Here is a 26,993-nt window from a genome sequence, read left to right as displayed (position 1 = left end):
GCACAGAATGACTGTTGAAACTAAGTACAAGTGTAGCACCCCGAGGGTTCGGCTGCTACAGGGGTATTGCACCTCAAACCAGAGGTGTGATATTCCACTCCCGGGTAAGGATGGAGTGTGGACCAGGACTCAGTAAGCTGCATGCACCACACACACCCCATTTCCGAGGAACAGACCAACGGTGCTCCCACTAGACAGAGTGCAGGCACGACAGCTTCTGTTCCTGGTTGGAGTGGGGAGGGGAAAGTACACCCAGTGATGTAGGAGCAGATAGGGGTGGGTCTCTGGGCATAGGTAGGAGCCCATTGGTTGCTAGTCACCTGGGCTCACACATAGAGGGAGGTATATAAGGTGGGCACCATCTTAGATCAGTGTTCAGTTTAGGCAGGAGGAGAAGAGGAGAGGAGCTCAGCCAGAGAGGGCTGACAGGGAGCTGTGTCTCAGTCTGGGCCCAGCTCCAGAGGCAGGCCTGGAGTGGAGGCCAGAAGCAACAGAGAGAGAGAGGAGGAGGAACAGAAAGGAAAGTAAGAAAGGAACTGGAACAGAGGAGAAAGGAAGCAAAGAACAGAGAGAAAGGCCCAGAGACACGAGTAAAGAAGGAACCCCATATGCCCAGAGGAGATACTGGGTGAAGGGTTGGCAGAATAGGGTACCGGAACCCAAATTGGTGGAGGCGACTAATCCTCAGCCAAAACCGGAGGTTGTGACCACATCTTGGTGCGACCCCTCACTACATCCACCAGAAAGGCATACCGCATAGGGTCAGGGAAACCGGGAGAGGTTTCGCCAACAGAAGGCCCGAGGAAGCTGGACAAAGGTGGGTCACTGGTGGGGACGGCCAGTAGAAAGGAAGAGAGGGGAGCTCTGAACCACGCTCTGGAATTGCCTGGGAGTAGACCGAGTCCCTCACCTGGTGGACGCAGCACGGCTTGGGCAGTCATCGCCTGCAGCATTGACCTGAATAACAACTGTGAGTAAAGCTTTGGAAACTGCAATTACAAGTCTCTGTGTTTCATCGCCGCACCAGCACCATTAGTACTGGGACGCTCACACCATTACTCCCATCATTATCCACACTAGCTGCCCTGAGGCAATACTCCTCCCGTGGGGAGTCATCCCATACTCAGCTGCACAAACAACATCAGCCTCAGCGGTCTGCAGCGCAGCGGCGGTCCCCACTGACCGCAATCCACGGGTGGCGTAGTCGGACATTTGTTACAACATTAAGACTGCCACTGGTTTGACCACCCTGGGCACGGACCGGGTCACCGCCACACGGAGACTACAACCCCCAGCGATCCGGCTCCGGGTATTCCCCCTGCACAGCAGCAGCGCACAGGCCCAGGGGGCGCGTCACAAGCACTCCGTGGATCACGGCGTGGGCCAATCCTTTATATACTCCTTCCCACCTGCTTGTTTTACCTCTGTCTCCTTCCTTCTCTGGTTCTATGAAGCCAGAGCTGTCAATCAAAGAAGAGGAGGGTGTGGATAGAGGGCAAACAAGCAGGTGGGAAGGTGTATATAAATGATTGGCCCCGTCATGAAGCACCGAGAGTTGGGACTTAGTTTGAACAGTCATTCTGGGCTGACAGTCCCTTTAGGTGGACGAGATCCAGATGCAGCTCATTTCACCGCGTAAGGCTGTGCGCCCACTATGCGTTTTTTAAGCGTTTCCGCAGCGGCAATTCCGCCGCAGGAACGCTTAAACGCTTGGTAGAAGGTCTGAAATGTTCCCCAATGATAATCCTCATGTGTTGTGCACATGCTGCGGAAATTTCCACTGCGGATTATCATTGCGGAAAAATCCGCAGCACTACCAATTATTTTGCGGAAGCGCAGCGTTTTTGCCGCCATTGACTTGCATTGAATCGCTTAATATCCGCATGACTACATGTACACATGCGGATATTAAGCGATTCAATGTGCGGATGGTCTGGAGAAGAGGAGACTCTCCTCCAGACCCGGGTACCATAGTTCCTGTTAAAAAACAAAGAATTTAAAATAAAAAATAAACCTTATACTCACCTTCTGATGGCCCCCGGTCTCCTTAGTGATGTGTCCTGGCTCCCCGGCGGCTCGCGATGGTCTAAAAGGACCTTTCATGACGTCATTTAGTCATGTGACGGGTCGCATCGGATAAGGAGACCGGGGGCCATTGGAAGGTGAGTATAATGTTTTTTATTTTTTACCTTTTTTATTCTTTTTTTTAACTAACTTGGTCACACTATATAAAATCCATGCCGGTTGCATGGATTTATATAGTGTGACCAAGTTGTCAAGCACTTTTCCAAGTGATGCTAAAATCGCTTGGAAAGCGCTTGACAACCCGCATGCGAAATCGCATGTGCAAAACGCGTGACAAACGCTTGTCCCTGGCTGAAAAAAACGCATGTAAAATCCGCATGCCAGGGAGATACAGAAACGTTCAGGAAAAAACAGGAGCATTTCTGCATCGTGGGCACATAGCCTTAGAGTGCCGCTGTGCAGGCAAAGACAACATCCCCCTCTTTCTGAGAATCAGTGGGCTTGAAGGGGTACGGCTCCCCATCAGTTATAAAGCCATGTCATGTCATCAATCATATGAGTGTTATGTGGCAATGGCATTGTATTGACAGCCAAGGATCCTACTGAAGGCCTCCATGTCTTCCATGATTGTACAACTATGAAGCCCGTCCCATAACTGGGATTAATATGAGATTGGTCATTTTACTCTACAGAGCGACATTTTAGCACACTAGGAATATTCTTATAGTGCCACTAGATGGCGCTCTAATCCTGCATGCAGTACTGATGCTCCTGTCTGCTGCTTTCTATGAATATACATGGATGTTTGGTGCCCAGGAGAGAGCAGAGCTGAAAGGGGAATCTGTTATTAAAGCAAATAAAATGTCAATATTGTGTTATGGAAAGTTCTCCAAATTAAAATACAATTTTGTGTTTTTATTGCCATTCAATACAAATCTGTTGTGGCCGCATGATGGTTCTCAGCTTGTTACAGTGCGATTAGCAGAGCTCTCTGATGTGGTGTTTAGGGTCTGGGAAGTTATAACATATATGTTGATAGATCCAAAATAGTTTTACATCCAAAATTCAGTGCTGACTAATCTCACAGCATTTCTGACTTAAATGAATGTAACTAGATGAAACACTATTTTTGCTGCATGCAGCCACCACCAGGGGGAGCTGTTGACGTGTGATTATGTACAGCTAGTATTGGACCCACCCGCAGCAGTAGAAGTCTGTCTCCAGTGAGCGCCCTCTAGTGCCAGCTGTATATAGCTGTAGTGAACTCATGCAGTGCTGGGTCTCAGAGCCGTTGCTACCTTCTTTTATGGCTGATTTGTACCTGATATTCAATGTAGAATTTGATGAATCTGCACTAATTGTGAATATATATTGCTCTCATTGTTTCTAAGATATGCTGGGCAAGTAGGTTATCTAATGGCTGGGATGAAGGACGCACAGGAAGCACAAATAGGAGACACTCTGCATTTACTGAAGCAGCCAGTGGCTCTGCCCGGCTTTAAGCCTGCGAAACCCATGGTGTTTGCAGGTGAGTTGAACCCTAATACAAATTAAATGGTCCCTGTACTTGATCTCATTCGATAGATAATGTGCAAAATCCCTTTATAAAGTTCAATTAAGTTGGAGTTACTTTTCAGGGGTTAGAAAACCTAAAAGTGTCGGCCGCTAGGGTCTCCCTTCTGTCTAAGTGTAATTTGTCTCTAGCAGCAGAAACCCCCCTATATGGATTACCGGAAGTGGGGCTTGGCCTTCGTCTCTCTGCTCCTGCCTGTCAAACTGTATATGCAGGCTTAACAGAGATTCAGTCTTTCAGTTAATTGCAGGCATCTCATTAAGCAATGGCGGAAGCAATACGTGCTGAGTAATGAGAGAAGGGATGTCCCAGGACCTATAGTGCTGACAGAATGCTGATAAAGATCAATCGTCCACTCCAAAAGAGTGGATGGCAAGTTACAGAGCATGTGTATTGGTACTGTTCCAGGACATACTGTTTTATTTACAGTCCATTTAGAATCAAAACTCTGTTCTACATAATATTGTACATGGAACAGAGTATTATGCCAATGTAACTGCAACACGCATCGAAGTCAAAATCTCGGCAGAATTACACCTATAGCCCCCTCAGACTATGCAAAACACCAATTGAGCTTTAACAACTTCAGCTCAAGTGCTCAAAAACTGTGTAACGGGGTCAGAAAGCTATTGTACAGTATACAGTATATATTTTATTAGCGTAATATTAAAACCTGTATTACAAGAGCACTTAGTTCAAGATTCAGCCTCCAGATGGCGTGACATCAGAGATTAGACCCATCTGCAAGAGCGTCCTCAACAATGAATATATAGTCAATCACAGGGACTAGACGTGTAATGTATCAGTACAACAGTATAATGAGTGTTGTGTAGAGATGAGCGAACCCGAACTGTAAAGTTTGGGGTTCATACCGGACACCTAGTGTCCAATGCTGAACTCCGAACACTGACAAGTCCGGTTTAATAGTGAGAGACCCCCTAGCCCTTACTACGACCATTTTACAGCATCAAAGTTTGTGTCTCCATTGACTTCTATGGGGTTTGGGTTCAAGTTCTGGTACCCGAACCGAAGTTTGGTCGAAACCGAACATCCACGGGGTTCGCTCATCCCTAGTGTAGTGTAAATTCTACATATTTTGCGCCTGAGTACCAGTATTGAGGAGATCCTTACCCATTATGTGCCTGCCACTCTCCTAAACACGCGTTTCACTTTTTTAGCTTCTTCAGAGGGACACAGAGTATACCAAACACTGCCCCCAGGCACCAGATGTACCCCACTGTATCCATTCCTTTAAGGCTAAAGTTACAGCTATAGAATAGATTGACCTTGACAATTCAAGTGCTTTCTTGTGGGAAGTATGTGCACCCCCCGATCATTTCAGTGGAGAGCGACCATTCCCAGCCACCTCTATTGAGAATCCATGACCGGCACAGGCGCTGTACCCTCGCCTGTCACACTTTAGAAATCCTACTAATTCCTTGTAACAGCCAGGAACGCCTCCATGATTGGATTAGGAACGGTGATCACAGAGTAGATAAATGCCAGAGAACCTTTATTCTGCAGCCACATCTTTCATCCCATTAGTCTCGGCCTATTTTACAGAAGCCGAGATAATTGAGGAGAGATGTAAGGAAGGAACCTCCCGATCCTCCAGGACTAGTCAGCTCAGAGCCGTGACGTGTGGACAAGGTTTTTCTACATTGTGGGGAATTTAGGGAGCGCTGCAGCAAGGGGGTTGGTAATGACACGCCACCGTGACACATAATGCATGGACTGTCTCCTCTCATTTGTTCTTTGAAGCTTGTTTTCCTCGTGAGTGATGCTCGGCGCATGAGAAAAGCCCAAACAATTAACATCAAATGGGTTTTCTGCGATTTGTAAAAAATATATAGCAGAGAGATGGGAATCTAGGAATGATTACATATGAAATAAAAAAATAAAAGAAAAGACCTTCTCAAACTCTGCCCTTTCAGAATCGCGGCTCTCACGGTCCCTGCTCACTTCCTGCAGTGACCAAATCCAGTATATCATTCATGTGGACACGTAAAGTGAATCCGTCATTTTAATTTTTATTTCATAAATCAATAGTTTACATGAAAATAGGAAACTTTGGAATATATCTTATCAAAGAAATTTGCTTCTTTATTTGCTAAAATTGATCAGTCATCATCAAGTCTCAATTCTGAGGTAAAAATTTGTATTCAGTGAAGACAGACTTTCCCATTACTGAGATAGGAGATGGCAGCTGCTACTGATAAGGGGGAGGAGCTGTCTCTAGCTCCTCCCTCTTCCTGTCCACATAGAATTGTATCCGTAGCAGCTGCCATCTCCTATCTCAGTAATGGGAAAGTGTCTTCACTGAATACAGATTTTACCTCAGAATTTCATAGTGAATGATACATTTTGGCAGAGAATGAAGAAAATGTCTTTCATAAGATATATTACAAAGTTGTTTAATTTCATGTGTACTCTTGATTTATGAAATAACAATTAAAAGAGGGTTACTCTCTAAGATAATCGGGTGCCTTAAAGGTCATGTGCTGGAGATGTCGGCTTCACTGCTGAGGTCAGTACTAGTGTTGAGCGAGTATGTTCTATTAACCCTTTCGCCGAGTATGCTCGGGCCGAGCTCCGAGTATTTCCAGCTGCTCGGTGATATGGTTGAATCGCTCCCTTGTGCATGATTTGCAACTGTTTGACAGTTTTATTACATGAGAGGAATGTCTATTTCTTACACATTCCTCACATGTAATAAAACTGTCAAACGATTCAACCATATCACCGAGCAGCTATAAATACTCGGAGCTCGGCCCGAGCATACTCGGACAGAACATACTCGCTCAACACTAGTCAGTACCTTAGTCACATGAATGATGTACGGAAAGCCTGCAGGAAGTAAGCGGAGACCAGTGCGGACTACCGGAGCAATAGTGATGGAGCCATGGGGGGAACAGAGGTGAGAATAGAGATTTTGAATTGAACCCATTCCCTGCTGCTTCCTGAGTTTTTGGAAAACCATTTTAAGATATGTGCACACGGCGTCTCTTAGATTTCGGTACCGCCACTGAGATTTCCCAGACAAGGCCGCTTGAGGAAGACCGCAACGGTCGTTTTCCTGAGGTGTCTTCTCCGGCGGCTTTGCAGCGGCTTTCACTTTACACTGGTAACTATAGAGAGCAGGCGGCTTCCTAGCGGAAGACACTCAAAGAATGAACCTGTTCCTTATTTTAACCACTTCAGTTTCCGAATCCTAAAGTGGTTAAAAGACATAAGACAGAAGATGTGCACAGCAATGTCGCTTTGACATTGCTGTGCATTATGTTCATATTATGGGGCGCTTTATCTGGCAGATTCCAGGCTGAAAAAGCAGCCTGGAAGGAATCCACTTGAAAAAGATGCCATGTGCGCACACCCTTGGGGTAAGTTCACACACAGTATTTTAATGTGGATTGCTTTATGCGCATTTATTGAGTGGCCATACCCACTCCCAGTTGAGTTCTGACCACCGTTCAAAAACTTGGCAAAGTGTTCCCAGACGGGCAAAAAAAAAAAACACAAAATTTTAAGCAATTTTACACTAGAAAACGGACGTAAACTGCTGGATGAATCGGCCCCTTCGTTTTCTGAAGCAGTCAAAAAACTCAGTGTGAACATACCCTAAATGTGGTTTTTGGAGCAGAATCCACTTCAGAATATTGTGTGAACATACCCTAATGGTTTCTTTTAACTTTCTGTTCCAGGAATGTTTCCAGTTGACCAATCCGAATACAGCAATATGAAGAGTGCGCTGGAAAAGCTGACCTTGAACGATTCAAGTGTCTGTTAGTCGGGACAGCAGTGCAGCTCTGGGTGCTGGCTGGAGGTGCGTCTTCTACTGCCATTATCTGAATTATTTTATATCACTATATATTTTATTTCAGTCATTTCCTATACTGATGATGAAAATATACCGTGCGGGCATTAATGTGTCCTACAGTGATCATAAGGGCACAGTTATCACCTACAGACCGATTAATTGAGCATTAGATAGACATTTCAATAACTTTAATTTCTGAAAAGGGGTCATTTGTGCAAGTTTAATTATTGATATAGTGTGTAAGGCTGAAAAAAAACGTCTTCAGCTCAGAAAATTCTTTTGTAACAATGATCAGGAGGAAAGCAAAAACACATTGCAAGGTAAAGTCCAATTTTTGGCAGAGCAAACCACTGGGTCAACAATTCATCTTGGTAATGTGTTAACCACTTGTATATTACACTCACGAATGGTATCTAGTCCCCTAGTGAATTCAGCAGAGAGTTGCACAGTCTCACGCTCTTACAGTAAAGAATCCTGGTCTTGGTCCTTTTGTTATAGATACGGTACTGAATATATTACAGTATGTCACTCCTTAGCATTTTTTTTAACTAATAATTTAATCATAATAACTAATAATTTTAACTAATTAATTGTATTACTCTTTCCTTGTATTGCAGTCCACCTATTCCATCTTTGCTTTAATCTCCCACCTTGAACTTGCTAGACCTCGGCTTTGCCTTTCTTGCACACTGGTGGCCAAATCTGTGCACCATGTTCCATATGGAGTCTGACTAGTGAAAATGTATTTTTCATTGTTAAATCACATTTGTCCCTTCTCGGCCCAAACCTCCAGCTTATCCAGATATGTTTGTGACATATTATCCTGCATTTCCATAGCCAGGATTGTCACCGGTACAGTATTGTGTAGATCTGAATCCTCATATCCTCATCAATACACATGTACATGTACATGTGAGCCTGCTGGACTTCCCATAGAGAAGTCAGAAATGGTTTATTACCACCTCTGCCTTCCTGATTGTTTCCTAAACGAGTGCTGTGCATATAGTTTAGGAAGCAATGGCGGTGATCATGTGAGTACCGGTTGCTGGCAGCATGCGGTGCTAGGTTAGCCCCAGATTGACTCAGCAGTTTGCAGGAAGTTGAATTTTGTCATGTTTTGTTATTACCAAATTTCCCTGTAACTGGGCCTGGCATATAAGCCCCAGTTACAGGGGAATTCAGTACTGACAAAATGGAGGCAAACGTTATTTGGATGATTGAACCAGAGACCTTTTTAGAGATCTTAAAATCCCATGTACGGAAAAAAAAATATGCCTGGTGATGATCAGAAATGATCTGGTCTTGAACTGGTTTGTAGTTCAGTCTACGACCTGCCTTGTGTATAGTAGGCAGTGCAAATAGCGTGGTGTTTCTCTATTATGATGGACACCGCGTTACTGGTATTTTCCAGACCAATTTCTATTAGAGTGGTGGATACCTATCGAGCACTAAGTAGTTGCCCATTTTATTGACACCTTCGGTATACTTGCCTCTCTATATAAATTATAACTAATGTTCATGTCCTGCACAGGTTGGGCTTCCTGGGGCTTTTACACATGGAGTTGTTTAACCAGAGACTGGAGCAGGAATACAATGCATCTGTCATAATGACATCCTCTACAGTCCCATAGAAGGCTGTGTTGTCCTCTCCAAAGCTGATTAAGGTACTTTCTGTCTATGGCTTCCATGAAGCAGTAATGCCTAATACGTAACCACTCTGCGCTGTATTGTGGGCCTCTCTGATTTGTTGTGCCATACCCCAAAACTAACTATCAGGGTGTTTCATTATTTCTGGGGGAAACAAAATCAGTAAAATTGGACTTTGATGTTGACATTTTTTGTTCAGTATTTGCAGTTGAAGTGGTTTTCTGCTACTGTAACATTAATGACCTAATTCCAGCACTGGTCATCAATGTCAGATCGGTGGAAGTCCCAACAACTGGCATCACCAACAATCTTCTGTGTGCAGCGGTGGCCAGATGGTGTTCGGCGCGGATCCACACCACTCTAGCACGCTGGTCACTGGTCACTGCCGGGTTCTGCAGATCAGCTCCAATTGTATGATCCCATCTAATTTTCCACATTATTTCTTTAGGAATATGGAGAATCGGAGATTACTATTGTAAATCCATCTGAATTTCCTGACAAATCTGTAGTAAAGGAATATCTTGAACCTATGATTTTGGGCACAATTATCTCACCAGATGACTATCTTGGAAAGATCATGTCGCTGTGTCAGGTCAGTGACCATTGGATCACAAAATTTGAGGTGATGACATTGGGAAATTATATCATAAACATTAATTTTGCAAACACATTATATATGTTATCTTAAATTCTCCATATGTTAAAAGGGTTGTCAAAGACTTAGATATTGATGACTTATCTTTTGGATGGGTGGAGGTCCGCAGCCGCTCCCCCGGCAGCTGGGTGTACACAGTATACGGAGGTGGAAGACCTGAGCTCTGTACACTGTGTAGAGACTGTTATCAGGTTCTGCAGGTCTGCTCTTATTTACTTCAATGGGAGCTGAGCTGTAGTACCTGAGAATGGCCACTATGTGGTATCCTGACTCCATACACTGTTCACTTTTGGGTGCCATGTGAGCTGCAAACAGTGGATCACCGAGTGTAAGAAGCCCCCTGATCTATCAAAGTCCTAGATAACCCCGTATAATACAAGGACGGCAGATTATAGGAAATGTCACCCTATTTTGGGGTAGATGTAGCAAAACTAATGTAAGAGCCAAGTGGAGCAGAGACACGTAGCAGGCAATTTGGTTTCAACCACGGCAAGGTGACCTCCGCATGATGGGTAACTATTTTCCTAAACATGCCTCTCTTTGGCTATAAGCCTACAATTTTAAGTGGACAGTTAGAAAGCAACACTAATTAAAAGCACCCTTGGGTTGATGGGTGGAGTGCAGAGTCAGAAAAGGAGGCAGTCAAAACCTCCATGGTAAACTGCAAGAAAACAAAAAACCTGACCACCACCTCTTGGCCCTTACAGAGTGCTGCTGTTCTTTCTTATTTTATGTTATGCAGTCATTGCAGCGTGCACCTGTTCACACTATATGGAGGTTGTTAGGGATCCGGGTGGTGGAACCTCTGTGCTGCGGTGCAAGGAGGGACCAGAGGGACGTAACTAGGTATCAACTCGGACTGACCAAGGTCGCATGGCGGCTCAATCGACTCCGTGAACCACGATAGGACCGAGCAGAGGGACCAGGTGCTACTCTGGGCCAGTCCTTGTATGAGAGCAGGTGACTCCCACGGGTCAGAAGGCAGGGACTGACCGGTACAGCAGATGGGCACGGCAGGCAGACTGACTGGTGATACGGGTAGACGGACTGGCGGACACCACAGGTAACTGGCAGGAGCATCCAGATAGGCTGGCTGGTAGGCACGGCAGGTAACTGGTACGTTCTCCGGGTAGGCAGGCAAGCCTGGCCCATAGACAGACTGGCGGGTTTGGACCGTAGGCAGACCGTCGGGCTGGAGAGTGTACTTGGCTGGCGGACTGGACTGGTAGTCAGGCTAGCGGACTGGACTGGTAGTCAGGCTGGCGGACTGGACTGGTAGTCAGGCTGGCGGACTGGACTGGTAGTCAGGCTGGCGGACTGGACTGGTAGTCAGGCTACAAGCGGGACCTGAGGGCTGAAGCAGAGTTTAGAACACAGAGCTACAACCTTGCACAGGCACCTCCATTTTGGAGGAGGTTCCTTTTATATGATAAGACCTCCGGCCATTGGCCGGGGACTCCTTAGGACGGCGCGTGCGGCCCCTTTAAGAGGGAGCGCGCGCGCGCCTTAAGCACAGTGCCCGGGAAGCTGCACGCGCCGGCAGCAGCAGCTGGAGAGCCGGAAGACGCCTGGCCGGGAGCGCGGCGGTAAGGGGGACGGCGTCTCTGCCTATCAGGGGGCAGAGACGCCAATGCTACAGAGGTTCTGGACAGGTTTTTGTTTTCTTGCCTCTCCCACATAGATCTTGCCCTGGTGCCGGACTCTGCCTTGGCTGCAGTCATTTTCTATTATTACCTCTGTCACTCCATCCCAGATCTTACTCCTCTCCCTGTTCCCCTCTTGGGAGGGTCCATTTCCAAGGCCACTGTGACATATAAATCCATCTTGTGTCTCTCTCCTTCTCCTTTTTTTTATTTTAAAATAACAATGAGGACCGTATAATACAACAGGTATGGGATACTTTTGAAGCATTTGCTCATGATATCCTGGCTCCTGCTGTGAGGGATGTGGAGATGACTGAGGTATCACAGGAGCTCCAGTACCTGTGGAGCATAAGTCCCAGTGGCCGGCAGCCTTACTTGTTACACTCCCTCTGCTTAGAGATGATGAGCAACATGGTCCTTTTATGTATGACAGGAATACTAAATGGGGACAAATGTGGTAAACTACTTACCTATATGGCAAATCGTTACTGTGACCACATGGTAATCAGGGCACTTAGGGGCGAGGAGAGGAGAACTAGAGGGGACCCTAAACATGTTCTGTCGGAGTTTGATCATTTTTACCAATCTTTATTCCTCATACAGGCCTGTTTATTACTTCAGTTTGATGTAAAAATTCTAGATAAAGTATTGGAAATTCCTCTGCGTTCATATATTTGGCAAATTATTCATTGTGACCAAACTGATATTGTGCCAGGAAAGTCGACAACCCTCAACCTCCAGCGTTTTTATTTATTTTTCTCTAAGGAGGACACGTTATGGTCTCACTTGATGCCAATAAAGCCTTCAGCTCTATTGAATGGTCTGTTCTTTGGGCGACCAAGCGTTGGATGGGCTTTCGGCCAGTGATTACTAAATGGGAGAAGCTCCTATACGCGGACACTGTGGTGCGTATATGCTTCCCGTTGATCCAGGGCGCGCAGCAGGGATGTCTGCTGTCCCCAATGCTGTATGTGACTGTAGTGAAACCACTGGCCGCCCTTATCCGCTCCACCCCAGAGATTCAGGGGTTTATCCAGGCCCCAACACACAGCAAACTTAGTCTCTACGCAGACAGCACTTTCCTGTACCTGCAAGGTGCTAACGTGTCAGTACCAGCAGCGCTGAATGTGATTGATGAGTGCGGCCTCTTCTCAGGTCTAAAAATCAACTGGGATAAGTCTTTTGTCTTCCTGTAGACCTGAAAGTCACCTCCAGACAAGCCTCCCTCCTATCTTTGATATGGGTTTCAAAGTTCTCTTATCTAGGAGTCCAAGTATCTACATATTTAGGTGAATTCGCTACACAGCTTCGCTCTTTTGTTGATTATAAAAGCTAAGGTAAGGAGATAAGAGAAGTTACTCCTGTCGGTCGCGGCTCACATCAGGTTATATCCCCAATATATGTGAACTTCAATACCTTCAATAAGCGTAACTCCATCTTTTCCTCATTCATTTTGCAGGGTCACAGAACTGGGATCCATCGCCCGCTCCTGTAATATGCTCGGGTGAGGGGGTGGCTTTATCGGACCTTAGACTGTATTATTGGGCGTATTATTATCCTTTTGCGCATTATTGGTTTGTTCAGCTTTCCTGTATATGTAGGTGGAACAGGGATGACTTCCTGAGAGCCCTTGTGGCCATTGTTTGACCCTATGACCCAGAGATTAAACACCCTTTGCACATACTTTTTTGCTCCTCCAAGAGCATACATGGAAAGCTCTGGCCCGCAGGGTGATTTATATTTGGCTTGCGGCACCAGAACCGCCACCCCTATGTGGGGCCCATTACCCTGTATGGAGGACTATGTGGGGCACATTATACTGTATACTGATTGGCTCACGACTTTGTCCAAGTTTTTCATTTTGGCCCTCTGTGTGTTTGACATCCCTGTTCTAGAGGGCCCCTTCAATACATAACTGATTTTCATGCAGGCTATATCAATCTAGACCATGGTATGGAAACTTTTCTGGGCTCCTTTATCTCACAATCATACCCCTCTCTGGCATAGCAGCACTCTTATTGAATTATTAGATTTGGAGTGAGGGCATTTATGGGAAAGGGCAGGCTCGGTTTACCTGGGTCAGGTCTATGTGGCTGGTGACCGATTTCATGTTCTGAAGTGAAATCTTCTTTACCCTTCCATTTCCTACAGCTTAGACAAACTAATTCCTAGCTATTCCGAGAGAGCGGCTCAACTCTGTATTCTACATTGCACATATTACACCACAGCCAGGATGAGTAGGGTCCAGCCCCAGTTCCTGGATGTATGCCTCATGTGCCGCAAGGGCCGGGGGACGTTCCTCCACCTTCTGTGACACTGTCCAGAGACTTGGGCTTACTGGCCAAGTTGGTTAGATTCCTACATGACAGTATGGAGAAGCCTGTCGCAGAGGACCCTGTAACCTGCCTTTTGGTTCTTGACATTGAGGAGTGCCTGGGTCACTCCTAACTGCCTGCACTCTTTTGGGGCTGGTGGAAGGGTGAGAGCGTCGATCCTCATATCTGGTGGCAGAGTTTGTGGTATGGTGGAGTGTTCGGCATTTTTTCCCTTCTTACTGTTCCTGGGTCTCACCCCCGGCCCATTCTCTGTTTCCGGGCCCCCAGTGGGAGCAGTTTATTTTTATTTTTTTAATATTAAAATTGTTTGATCCCAGGCCTTCATAATGTACAATTTCATGGCAGTGCACTTGGTATACGTGATATTTTCTTTGCACATCGGTCCCTCCTAGTTGTACACTGCATGTTCGGTTGACTTGTTCTTTTGCTGTACTGTAGTATGTACTTCATTCTGTATTTTCTTAATGACATTGCCTGTATCGTTGTTGTCCGGCTGCAGAATGATTTTGGCACCAGTCAGACACCTCCGTAATGGTACTGAATGGTGGATAAGAATCTGCCTGTATTTCTCAACAACGAGGACACCAAGAAATGGGCAACGTTAAGTGCTGTAGATGCAATGGTCAAGCAAGGAAACGTAGTGCAGCAGATGAAAGATATATCAGGATTCCTTCCCTTCAGTGTTGGAATATGTCCAGCAGTGTCATCAGCTCTAAGCTCAGTTTGTTTGTTTAGTTAAATCTCCATTTATTATGCCATACCTCTGTCTTTTTTTGTGTGCATATATTTGTGTTTCTTCAGATATTTTGTTATACCATGCCTGAGGAAGAGACCTAAGAAGCTTGCTTTGTAACATCGTTTATTTTATTATTTTTGTTAGCCATTAAAAGGTATCATAACTACAAGATTATCTTGTTTTTTCCTACTGAGAGCAATCCTTTTTTTTTTTTTAATTAGCTAACAAGTAGAGATGAGCGAACATTTCAATGTTCGGTTCGGAAATGTTCATAGAATATTTAGACATTCGCCAAACATTTCTGAATACAATACTGTGCAATGGGGAGGACGACAAAAAAAAGCATAAGCAACACCTTCACTCTGGCCCAAAAGCTGTCAAAACACATCAAATTAAGGGTGTAGACACCAGGAAAGTGGGTCAATTAATGCCAGAGTACAAATACTATATTTATTATTACTATTGCAGCGACATTTATTCCGTGGTGCTTTGCATGTGAAAAGGGGTCACCGACTGGTACAAGAGGAGAGAGGACCCTGCCTGCGAGGGCGCACAAACAATCTGCAAGGGATGGTTGACGATACAGTAGGTCAGGGTACAGCTGGTTGTGCAAAAGTACGCTGGAGTGAGGGTTACCACATATTGTACGCTTGTCAGAAGAAGTGGATCTTCAGCTTCCTTTTCAAGGTTTCCATGGTAGGCGACAGTCTGATGTGTTGGGGTACAGCGTTATCACAGTAGGGGAGATGCATGGAACAAATCTGCTGAGAGCCTAAATCATGGTAAGCTTCCAAGAGCTCACAACTGAGCAGATAAACCCCTGCACCGATTAATATGAAGGCGAAAGGCTTCTAATGACTGCAGGAGTGGGAGGAATCAGACGCTTCTGGCTCCTCTCTGTGACGGTAAACCCTTAGCACCTTGCAAGCTTCAACACAATGGTCAAAAGGTACACAGCAGTGGTGGTCGGTCTCCTACACAACGAGCTAACTCCATGATGATAGAGGACAACATCTGCAAATAGTTTGTATGTTCTCCCCGTGTTTGTGGGGGTTTCCTTCAGGTTCTCCGGTTACTTCCTCAGTAAAAAAGCAGCCATACAGCAGTGTTCACAGTTCAAAAAATTAGGGACTGACACCACCATTTGCGTGGCCAACAGTTTGGAGATGGTGGAGTTCGACCTCTTAGCTTTGTCATGTGTGGGAGGAAACAATCTTTTATGTGACCACAAATACGGCACTGAGGGCTGGCTGTGGTGATGATAGAGGGCCGAGTATGGTGAAACGGACAAACTGCTGGACCGTGAGTGAGGTGCAAGTACAGATGTAACGGTGGATTGAGAAACGTGGTGTGCTCAGTGAAACAAACACAGCAGGCATGTCTGCTTCTGATACAGCTGACAGGCTCTCTTTAAGCCTGACTGGAACGGGTACAGAACTAGAAGTTCTGCGGTGGGAGACCTGCGTGACAATACTTGGCACGGTAACAGAGGAGGAGGAGGAAGAAGCAGCTGATGCGGTTGATGGGGCAGCTGATGGTTGTTGAGGTCCGCATTTTAGCGGGGTAAGATTACCAGCGTAACACATGTGTGCGTATGTGAAGGTTCATGCATGTAGTAGTCAAATTATTAGCACTTTTTCCCTCTACCGAGTTTTTTATCGCAGATAACGCGATCTGGCTCATCCTTTGCGGTCTCAAAAAAAAAAAAAGCCCAGACTAGGCAACCTTTGCCACCCCTGCGAGCTGCAGACCAGCGACCGCTGCTGGTCACTGCCACAGTTGTTGCGAAGGATGCAGTGCTCCTCGTGTTTGCATTACTTTGTGTCTGCGCCATAGGACGCAACGTAACCTTCTCGTCTTCCTCCTCCACCTCCTCGGATGAGCTACTCAGCTGCGTGGCTCTGGGTTCACACCAAGTTGGATGGACAATCTCATCATCCCATGTGCTATCCCATTCCTCACCTTCAGAGTCACCCTCCTCCTCTTCTTGCCCCGACCGCACAGTACAGTCGAGGGTCACGGAACTACTCTTACTCAACTCCCCCCCCCCCCGTATGGAGAACAATATCTGTCCCAAACAATTTTAAGCGGAGATGTAGCCTGCTTTATATACCAATTTTGAGTTTATCAGATCTGTGTACCCCTTTTGTGGAGAACAATATCTGCACCAAAAAATTTATTTCACTAGAGTTGAACTATTGTAAAGAAGACCAAAACCTCTTCGAATACAGCCAACCCAGTACATCGAGTTACAATCAGGAGTGTTCACATTTGACAAATGTCTCCCCGGTGTGCAGCGCTGACAGGCTGCATGACAAAGAGAACTGCTGCTCTCTATGCCATGCAGCCAATCAGGCTGTAAAAAGTGAAACTCCCATAGTGGGACAATGTGCAAAAGTAAAAAAAAAAAGTAGAAAAGTGAAAAAAAAAAATTTTTTTTTAAAAATTGTAAAAATATAAAAAAAGAAAAAAGAAAAAAATAATCCCCAAAAAATAAAAATATATTGAACCCATAATATTTATTTATTATGAAAAAAAAATAAACCAATAAAAGTACACATATTTGGCATCGCCGCGACCTGACCTATAAAACTGTCCCACTAGTTAACCCCTTTAGTGAACACAGTAAAAAAAAAAAAAAAAATGCTTTATCATCATACTGCCAAACAAAAATGGAATAAGACGCGATCAAAAAGACAAATGTAAATAAAAATAGTACCGCTAAAAAAGTCATCTTGTCTCGCAAAAAAACAAGCCACCACACAGCAACATTGTCCAAAAAAAAAAAAAGTTATAGCTCTCAGAATAAAGCGACACAAAAAAATATTTTTTCTAGAAAATCGTTTTTATTGTGTAAAGGCGACAAAACATAAAAAAAACTATAGAAAAATTGCACTGACCCGAAGAATAACGCTGCATTATCAATTTTACCACATGCGGAATGGCATAAAAAAAAACGCAAAAAAACAATTCCTGAATTGTTGCTTTTTGTTTATTCTGCCTCCCAAAAATCAGAATAGAAAAAAAAATGTCACGTGCCCGAAAATGGTACCAATAAAAAAACCTCAACTTGTCCTGCAAAAAACAAGCTATCACATGACTCGTCGGCCAAAATATGGAAAAATTATAGCTCTCAAAATATGGTGATGCAAACACTAGTCTTTGCAAAATAAGCGTCTTTTAGTGTGTGACCGCTGTCAGTCATAAAAACCCTATATGAATCTGGTATTGCTGTAATCGCACCGACCCGAAGAATAAAGTAGTCTAATCACTTATACCACGCGAGGAATGGCGTAAAAAAATAAACTCTAGGGTTACGGATGTGCTAGGGTTAGGGTTGGGGTTGTATTAGGTTTGGGGCTAGGGTTGTTTTTTTTTCAAAAGTAAAGAAAAAAAAAAAAGATAATATGGCGACCAGTGTTGAGCGCAAGTGCTCGCTACTTGAGTTTGCATCGGGTACTCGGGTATGCACTGAGTATCGCGGGTGCTCGAGTGACATGCTCGAGTCTCCGCCCCATATGCTACACGGCCAAAAAAAAACGTTGCTGGGATCGCCTGCCATGCACGAGCGATCCCCGCATGTTTTTTTTGGGTGTCTAAGAACCGTGAAACATGCGGGGCGGGGACTCGAGCATGTCACTCGAGCATCCGCGATACATGGTGCATACCCGAGTACCCGATGCAAACTCAAGTAGCGAGCACTTGCGCTCAAGACTAATGACAACTTATTTAATATGATGACCTAATGTTATTAAATTCTGTCGTACCTTTGGGTTCAAAATGTACACTATACCCCTTGATAAAACTCTTGAGGGGTATAGTTTCCAAAATGGTGTCACTTGTGGGGGGTTTCCACTGTTTAGGCGCATCAGGGGCTCTCCAAACGCAACATGGCGTCCGCTAATTATTCAAGCAAATTTTACATTCAAAAAGTCAAATGCCGCTCCTTCCCTTCTGAGCCCTGCTGTGCGCCCAGTGTTTTTTCCCCATGTATGGGGTATCTGCGTACTCAGGGGAAATTGCACAATAAATTTTGGGGTCCATTTTTTCCTGTTACCCCTGCAAAAATAAAAAAATTGGGGTCTAAAGTAACATTTTTGTGAAAAAAGTTAAATGTTCATTTTTTTTCTTCCCCATTCCAAAAATTCCTGTGAAGCACGTGAAGGGTTAATAAACTTTTTGAATGTGGTTTTGAGCACCTTGAGGGGTGCAGTTTTTAGAATGGTGTCATTTTTGGGTATTTTCTGTCATAAAGGCCCCTCAAAGTCACTTCAAATGTGATGTGGTCCCTAAAAAAAAAAAATGGTTTTGTAAATTTTGTTGGAAAAATGAGAAATCGCTGATCAACTTTTAACCCTTATAGAGCACTAATAAAAAAAAATTTTGGTTCCAAAATTGTGCTGATGTAAAGTAGACATATGGGAAATGTTATTTATTAACTATTTTGTGTGACATATCTCTCTGATTTAACGGAATAAGAGTTCAAATTTTGAAAATTGTGACATTTTCTAAATTTTTGCCAAATTTCCAATTTTTTCACAAATAAACGCAAGTGATATTGAAGAAATTTTACCACTATCATGAAGTACAATATGTCACGAAAAAACAATCTCATAATCAGGGGGATCCGTTGAAGCGTTTCAGAGTAATTACCTCCTAAAGTGACAGTGGTCAGAATTGTAAACATTGGCCTGGTCATTAACGTGCAAACCACCCTGGGGGGTAAAGGGGTTAATAATAGCCATTTCAAAACTGTGCAGAAGGGTGCAGAGGTCCTTAATCTGTTCCCACTCCGTAAACGTGAAAAGCCCCACGTCCGTACTGCGTTGGCACAGGCTATATGACATGACATACTGCGTCAGGGCTCGTTGCTGCTGCCACAGTCGCTGCAACATGTGCAGAGTGGAATTCCACCGCGTTGGCACATCACTATCAACCTGTTAACTGTCATGGAGAAAGACCTCTGTATCAATGCAAGTCGATGACATGAGGGGTGCGAACGGTGGAAGTGAGCACACAGCCTCCGGACTTTCTGAAGCAGCTCATCCAGGCCGGGATAGTGGCGGAGAAATCGCTGTACCACCAGGTTGAGGACGTGAGCCATGCAAAGCACGTGTGTGGGTTCGCCTTGGCGTAGAGCCGCAAACAGGTTGGCACCGTTATCGTACATGGCCTTCCCTGGCTCCAGGTTCAGCAGAGACAGCTATTGCTGAAACTGAGCCTGGAGAGCTGTCCACCACTCTTCAGCTGTATGACTGCGATCTTCAAGGCATATTAATTTGAAGACTGCCTGATTGCTGTGCTGCGCAGTATGGAGGTGGTGTGAATTTGCTCTGCACTGTTGGAACGCGCGTCTCGTTAAGGCAGAGGTTGATTGCCAAGTGAAGCACAGTGGATGGTCCATGCAATTTAGCAAATGGAGTTAGGGATTTAGTCAGGATTGAAGGCTAATTATCTGCCTGTATTTTTCAGCATTAAGGACTCCATCATACAATTCCATCAGGGAGGAATCTGATTGCCTCCAACATTATTCTGCAGCAGCAAAACGACCACAAATATACAGCCAATGTCATTAAGAACTGTAAAGGGCATAAAGAAGAAAAAGGAGTCCTGGAAGTGATGATCTGTCCCCACAGAGCCCTGATCTCAACATCAAGTTTGTCTGGGATTACATGAAGAGACAGAAGGTTTTGTGAAAGCCTACATAGGATCTGTGGTTAGATCTCCAAGATGTTCGGAACAATCTCCCTGTCGAGTTCCTTCAAAACTGTGTAAGTGCATCCAGAAGAATTGATGCTTTGATGATGTATTGTGTTCATTCACTTTGTATTTTGTTAATTGATAAAAATAGACACTTCTACTTTTTAAACCATTTTCACTATGCAGCATTTTTCCACACCTGCCTGTCTAGTTGATTGGAGGGGTTTCGGTCCTGAGGAAAGGTCTTGGGAGCCTGCCGACAGCATCGTTCTCACCCCTGCGATTTTTGAGCAGTTTCTCCGTCGGGTTGGCCTAAAGAACAGTGGGGCGTAAGGGGGGTGCTGTCACAGCGGTAACTCACGTGCCTCCTCAGCGTCGTCCTACTCTCCATCGTCAGCGTTCGGCGTCTCCTCCCATCAGGTCGGCTCGCTGAGGTTTGCCTCTTGCCGCTCTCCTCTGCACAGCTGCAACAGCATGGAGTTTTCCATTTGGCCTTAGGGGGCGTGGCCGGTCTCTGCAGGAATTTAACCCTGCTTGTCCTGCAGAGATCAGGAGTGGTACCTGGCGAGGGGAGGAGTCCTGAGGAGATAATTTGCATATTCCCACTGCATTTTGGGGTAAGTGAAGAGTCTCCGTGAGCTCAAAGAACACTGGATTTTGGCTGTTGGAGCTGAAAAGAGGACATCGGTAAACCAGGGGAGGAGTCCTGAGGAGATAATTTGCATATTCCCACTGCATTTTGGGGTAAGTGAAGAGTCTCCGTGAGCTCAAAGAACACTGGATTTTGGCTGTTGGAGCTGAAAAGAGGACATCGGTAAACCAGGGGAGGAGTCCTGAGGAGATAATTTGCATATTCCCACTGCATTTTGGGGTAAGTGAAGAGTCTCCGTGAGCTCAAAGAACACTGGATTTTGGCTGTTGGAGCTGAAAAGAGGACATCGGTAAACCAGGGGAGGAGTCCTGAGGAGATAATTTGCATATTCCCACTGCATTTTGGGGTAAGTGAAGAGTCTCCGTGAGCTCAAAGAACACTGGATTTTGGCTGTTGGAGCTGAAAAGAGGACATCGGTAAACCAGGGGAGGAGTCCTGAGGAGATAATTTGCATATTCCCACTGCATTTTGGGGTAAGTGAAGAGTCTCCGTGAGCTCAAAGAACACTGGATTTTGGCTGTTGGAGCTGAAAAGAGGACATCGGTAAACCGCGCGCCTACCGGCGCGCGCATTTTGAAGCTTTTTTTTGAAGCTTTTTTCACTGTTTTCAGAACATTAACAGTAAGAACATGGAAGAGTCCAGGAGCCATTTGGTGAGCTGCATATCCTGCTACATGTTCACAGACTTGCCAGTGGAAAAGCCAGACTTCACATGCCAGAAATGCAAGCTTGTGTCCCTGTTGGAGGAAAAGTTGCGAAATCTAGAAGAGAGGTTAACTACCTTGAAAATCATTAAGGAAGGTGAAGAGTTCTTAGACAGAGCAGAATTATCTCTTCATGATTCAGAAAGAGAAGAAATTCGAACTGCACCTGAGGAAACAGAGGAATGGAAGCATGTGACCCACAGAAGCAGGAGGATCGAGAGGCAGTCAGCACCCATACTGCTCAGGAACCAGTACCAGGCTCTCTCGCAGGAGAACCATGAAGAAATACAGCAAGATAAGACTTTGCCAGCAATGAATAACCTTGTAAGCCCTCAGAATCCTCCTGGATGGAGAAAGAAGAATGTTGTGAAGAAAAAACGGAGAGTGGTGGTCATGGGGGATTCCCTGTTAAGAGGAACAGAGGCCGCTATCTGCAGACCAGACATAACCTCAAGAGAAATGTGCTGTCTTCCAGGAGCAAAAATTAAAGATGTGTCTGACAGGATATCAAGACTCTTCAGACCTACAGATCACTACCCATTCCTGCTAATACATGTGGGGACAAATGACACCGCAAGAAAGGACCTGGAAACCATCTGCAGTGACTTTGAAGACTTGGGCAAGAAAGTGAAAGAATTGGGAGCGCAGGTGGTCTTCTCATCCATCCTCCCAGTGGATGGCCATGGAACAATGAGGTGGAATAAGATTCTACAGGTGAACAACTGGCTACGTCGATGGTGCCGTCAACAAGGATTTGGATTTCTGGATCACGGAATGAATTACCTATACGATGGACTACTTGCTAGAGATGGGGTGCACCTTACGAAGACTGGAAAACATGTATTTGGAAATTGCCTTGCTGCACTCATCAGGAGAGCTTTAAACTAGAACAATGTGGGAAGGGAAGCAAAAGGCCAGAAAAAGCCATACAGCTGACAAATACTATTGAGATCTCTGCTACTGGAAGTGGAAAGGAAGAACAAAGACAAAACAATTTAAATAATAAAAATATGGGAGGAAGAGAAACCAATCACAAACTAAAATGTTTTTATACAAATGCACAAAGCATGGGCAACAAACAAGGAGAATTGGAACTACTAACGCAGGAAAAGAAATATGATGTCATTGGAATCACTGAAACTTGGTGGGACGATACACATGATTGGAATAAAAGGCTAAAAGGATACAACTTATTTGCAAGAAACAGACTTGATAAACGAGGAGGAGGTGTCGCATTGTATGTTAGAAAAGCGTATATCTGCACAGAGATTGAAGCTTCAGAGACTGGGAGTTCTGTGGAAACTGTTTGGGTAAGAATACAAGGAGAGAACAACGGAAAGGACACCATTGTAGGCATTTACTACAGGCCACCTGGGCAAGCTGAAGATATGGATGAACTCTTTATGTATCAAATGACCAAGTTCTCAAAAAAATATGACGTAGTGGTCATGGGAGATTTCAACTATCCAGACATTTGTTGGGAATCTCTCTCAAGTAAAACTAACAGGTCAAGCAAATTCTTATCCTCTCTTGCTGACAACTTTATCTTCCAAAAGGTAGGGGAGAAAACAAGGGGATCTGCTACTTTGGATCTAATCCTTATAAACAAGGAGGAAATGGTTGAGGAGGTAAAAGTGGCTGGGACCCTAGGAGGCAGCGATCATGCTATTATAGAATTTTGGATAACTAGAGGAGGAAGACATGTGAAGACTCAAACTTCAAGGTTAGATTTTAGAAAGGCAGATTTTAAGAGACTCAGAAAGAGAATAGGAGGGATCCAATGGCTGGATGTCCTTAAGGACAAAAATGTCCAGGAAGGATGGGAAATTTTTAAAAATGAGATTCTCAAAGCACAATCGTTAACAATCCCGAAAAGTAGGAAGAATGGGAAGCATTTAAGGAAACCAGGATGGATGAACACAGAACTTAAACACATGCTAAAAAGAAAGAAAGAAATGTTTATTAAATGGAAAGAGGGAGGCATATCTAAAGAAGATTATAATGCAGTCTGCAGATCCTGCAGGGCATGTATCAGGTTAGCTAAAGCTGACAATGAATTAAGGCTTGCAAGAGATGTCAAAAGCAATAAAAAAGGATTTTGGGGGTATGTCAAAAGTAAAAGAAAAGTCAAAGATGCTATAGGATTTTTACAGGCTGAAAATGGAGAAATTGTAAGAGAGGATGTTGAGAAGGCCAAACTTTTTAATTCCTATTTTGCATCTGTTTTCTCTCAGAAAGAAAATGTAACATCAACTGATCTTCACTGTCCTTTTAAAGGAATAGAAGAATCCAAGTTATCTGTAAACAGAAAGATTGTGAGGGAATATTTAGCTAACATAAATGAGTTCAAGTCTCCAGGTCCAGATGAATTACACCCCAGAGTACTGAAGGAGATCGTAGAAGAAATTTTAGAACCACTCTCCATAATCTTTGAAAATTCTTGGAGAACAGGAGAAGTCCCAGAAGACTGGAGAAGAGCAAATGTTGTTCCTATCTTCAAAAAGGGGAAGAAGGTGGACCCAGGGAACTATAGGCCGGTGAGTCTGACTTCTATACCAGGAAAGATCTTTGAAAAAATTATTAAACAACATGTATGTAAGTACCTGGATAAGAATGAAGTGATTAACCAGAGTCAGCATGGGTTTATAACTAACAAGTCATGTCAGACTAACTTAATTTCCTTCTATGACAGAATCACTGACTGGGTGGATCAGGGAAATGCTGTAGATATAGTATATCTTGACTTCAGCAAAGCATTTGACAAAGTATCTCACACCATCCTTATTGAAAAAATGACCAAGTATGCAATGGACCAGGCAACTGTTAGGTGGATTCATAACTGGCTTAGTGATCGGACTCAAAGGGTGATTGTAAATGGCTTCACATCCAGCTGGATGAATGTCTCAAGTGGGGTACCACAGGGCTCCGTCCTGGGACCTGTATTGTTCAACATCTTTATCAATGATTTAGATGAAGGAATTGAGGGTAAACTGATTAAATTTGCTGATGACACAAAGCTAGGAGGGATAGCTAATACTAGAGAAGAGAGAGAGAGGATTCAAAAAGACCTAAATAAACTGGAGCAGTGGGCAGCAACCAACAGAATGTTTTTTAACAGGGAAAAATGCAAAGTACTACATCTGGGCAATAAAAATGAAAAAAGCATATACAGAATGGGAGGAATAGAGCTAAGCAACAGTACATGTGAAAAAGACTTAGGTATACTAATAGATCATAGACTGAACATGAGTCAACAGTGTGATGCAGCAGCAAAAAAGGCAAATACAATTCTGGGATGTATTAACAGAAGCATACAGTCTAGATCACGTGAAGTCATTATTGGTCTTTACTCCTCTTTGGTCAGACCTCATCTGGAATACTGTGTACAGTTTTGGGCACCACATTTTAAAAAAGACATAGACAAACTGGAGCAAGTTCAGAGAAGAGCGACCAGAATGGTGACTGGTCTGCAAACCATGTCCTATGAGGAACGGTTGCAGGATTTGGGAATGTTTAGCTTGCAAAAAAGAAGACTGAGAGGAGACTTAATAGCTGTCTACAAATATGTCAAGGGCTGTCACATTGTAGAAGGATCATCTTTATTCTCATTTGCACAAGGAAAGACTAGAAGCAATGGGATGAAACTAAATGGGAGGAGACACAGATTAGATATTAGAAAAAACTTTTTGACAGTTAGGGTGATTAATGAGTGGAACAGGCTGCCACGAGAGGTGGTGAGTTCCCCTTCAATGGACGTCTTCAAACAGAGGCTGGACAGACATCTGTCTGAGATGATTTAGTGAATCCTGCTTTGAGCAGGGGGTTGGACCAGATGACCCAGGAGGTCCCTTCCAACTCTACCATTCTATGATTCTATGATTCTATGATTCTATGACTACCTGCGGCCAAGACTATCCTCGCCACCAGAGGCTCTAGTGAAAACCAGTTAGTTGCTTAGTCACGCCACTCCAGGGTCAGCCCGGCCCCAGGAGCAGTGGGTCCACACCCAGCCGTGTTACAGGAAGTTTCAGCAGTTTTTATTTTAAGTACATTAAGACTTTTTCTGTTCCACAACTTCCTTTGTAGAGAAGCTGTCACTTGACATAAATGTGTAATTTTTTCCGTTCTCATGAATCTGCGTCATTTTGTTTTCCTTTCCTGTGCCCCTTCGTTTCTAAAATATGGCACTTTACGCCTTGTGTAAGGTATTCTTTTTAGCCAACTCGGAGTGGTCTTTAACCCCTTACTGGCCAGGGGCGTATTAGTACGCCCCAGGCCATCACCCCCGGTTCAGCACTGGCTCCGGCGCTGAGCCCGCACTGAACCAGGCACATGTCAGCTGATTCTTACAGCTGACATGTGGCTGCAACAGCCGTTGGTGGAATTGCCAACCCGCAGCTGTTAACCACTTAAATGCCGCTGTCAATCTCTGACAGCGGCATTAGCCCCGCCCATTGGTGACCTGTCACGTGATCGCGGGTTACCGATGCGTGGGCATGGCAACCCGGGGTCTGCAGCAGACCCCTGTGGTTGTCATGTCTTGCTTGCTATGAGCGCCACCTAGTGGTTGGCGCTCATAGCACATGAGCATTTCTGCTACATAGAGGCAATCTGCTCATCGCCTTTCTGAAGCCGAGCCGATCAGGTAACCGCAGCTTCTGGTCTCCTGTGAAGACTATTGAAGCATGCAGAAAGTGGAAAAAAATGTTTTTAAAAATATGAAAAAGGTAAAACAATATATAACAGTTTAAATCGCCCCCTTTCACCCCATTCAAAATAAAATAATAATAATAAAGAAAAAACACATACACATATTTGGTATTGCTGCGTTCAGAATCGCCCATTCTATCAATATAAAAAAAAGAATTAATCCGATCGGTAAACGGCGTAACGAGAAATTCTAAACGCCAGAATTATGTTTTTTGGTCGTCACAACATTGAAATAAAATGAAATAACGGGCGATCAGCTCGACACGCAAAAAATAAGCCCTCACTTGGCCCCAGATCCCGAAAAATGGAGACTCTACGGGTCTCGGAAAATGGCGCCATTTTTAGCAAACTTTGGATTTTTTTTCACCACTTAAATAAAAAAGAACCTATACATGTTTGGTGTCTACAAACTCGTAATGACCTGGAGAATCATAATTGCAGGTCAGTTATAGCATTCAGTGAACGTGGTAAAAAAACAACAACTGTGGAATTGCATTTCTTTTGCAATTTCACCGCGCTTGGAATTTTTTCCCCGTTCTCCAGTACACGATATGGTAAAACCAGTGATGGCGTTTAAAAGTACAACTGTCCCGCAAAAAATAAGCCCTCACATGGCAATATTGACCTAAAAATAAAAAGGCTATGGGTCTGGGAAGAAGGGGAGCAAAAAATGAAAATGCAAAACTGGAAAATGCTCCGGTCATTAAGGGGTTAAAAAGCCTCCCATGTAGAGGAGTTTTGTATCACTACCACTTAGCTAAAGGGACAAGATCTAATATATAAGTAAGAGGAGTG

The sequence above is a fragment of the Phyllobates terribilis genome, unplaced genomic scaffold (genome assembly GCF_046119375.1).
Source record: "Phyllobates terribilis strain yellow unplaced genomic scaffold, ASM4611937v1 Scaffold_184__1_contigs__length_3730660, whole genome shotgun sequence".
In the NCBI taxonomy this organism is placed as follows: domain Eukaryota; kingdom Metazoa; phylum Chordata; class Amphibia; order Anura; family Dendrobatidae; genus Phyllobates; species Phyllobates terribilis.
This window is presented reverse-complemented; position numbering follows the sequence as displayed.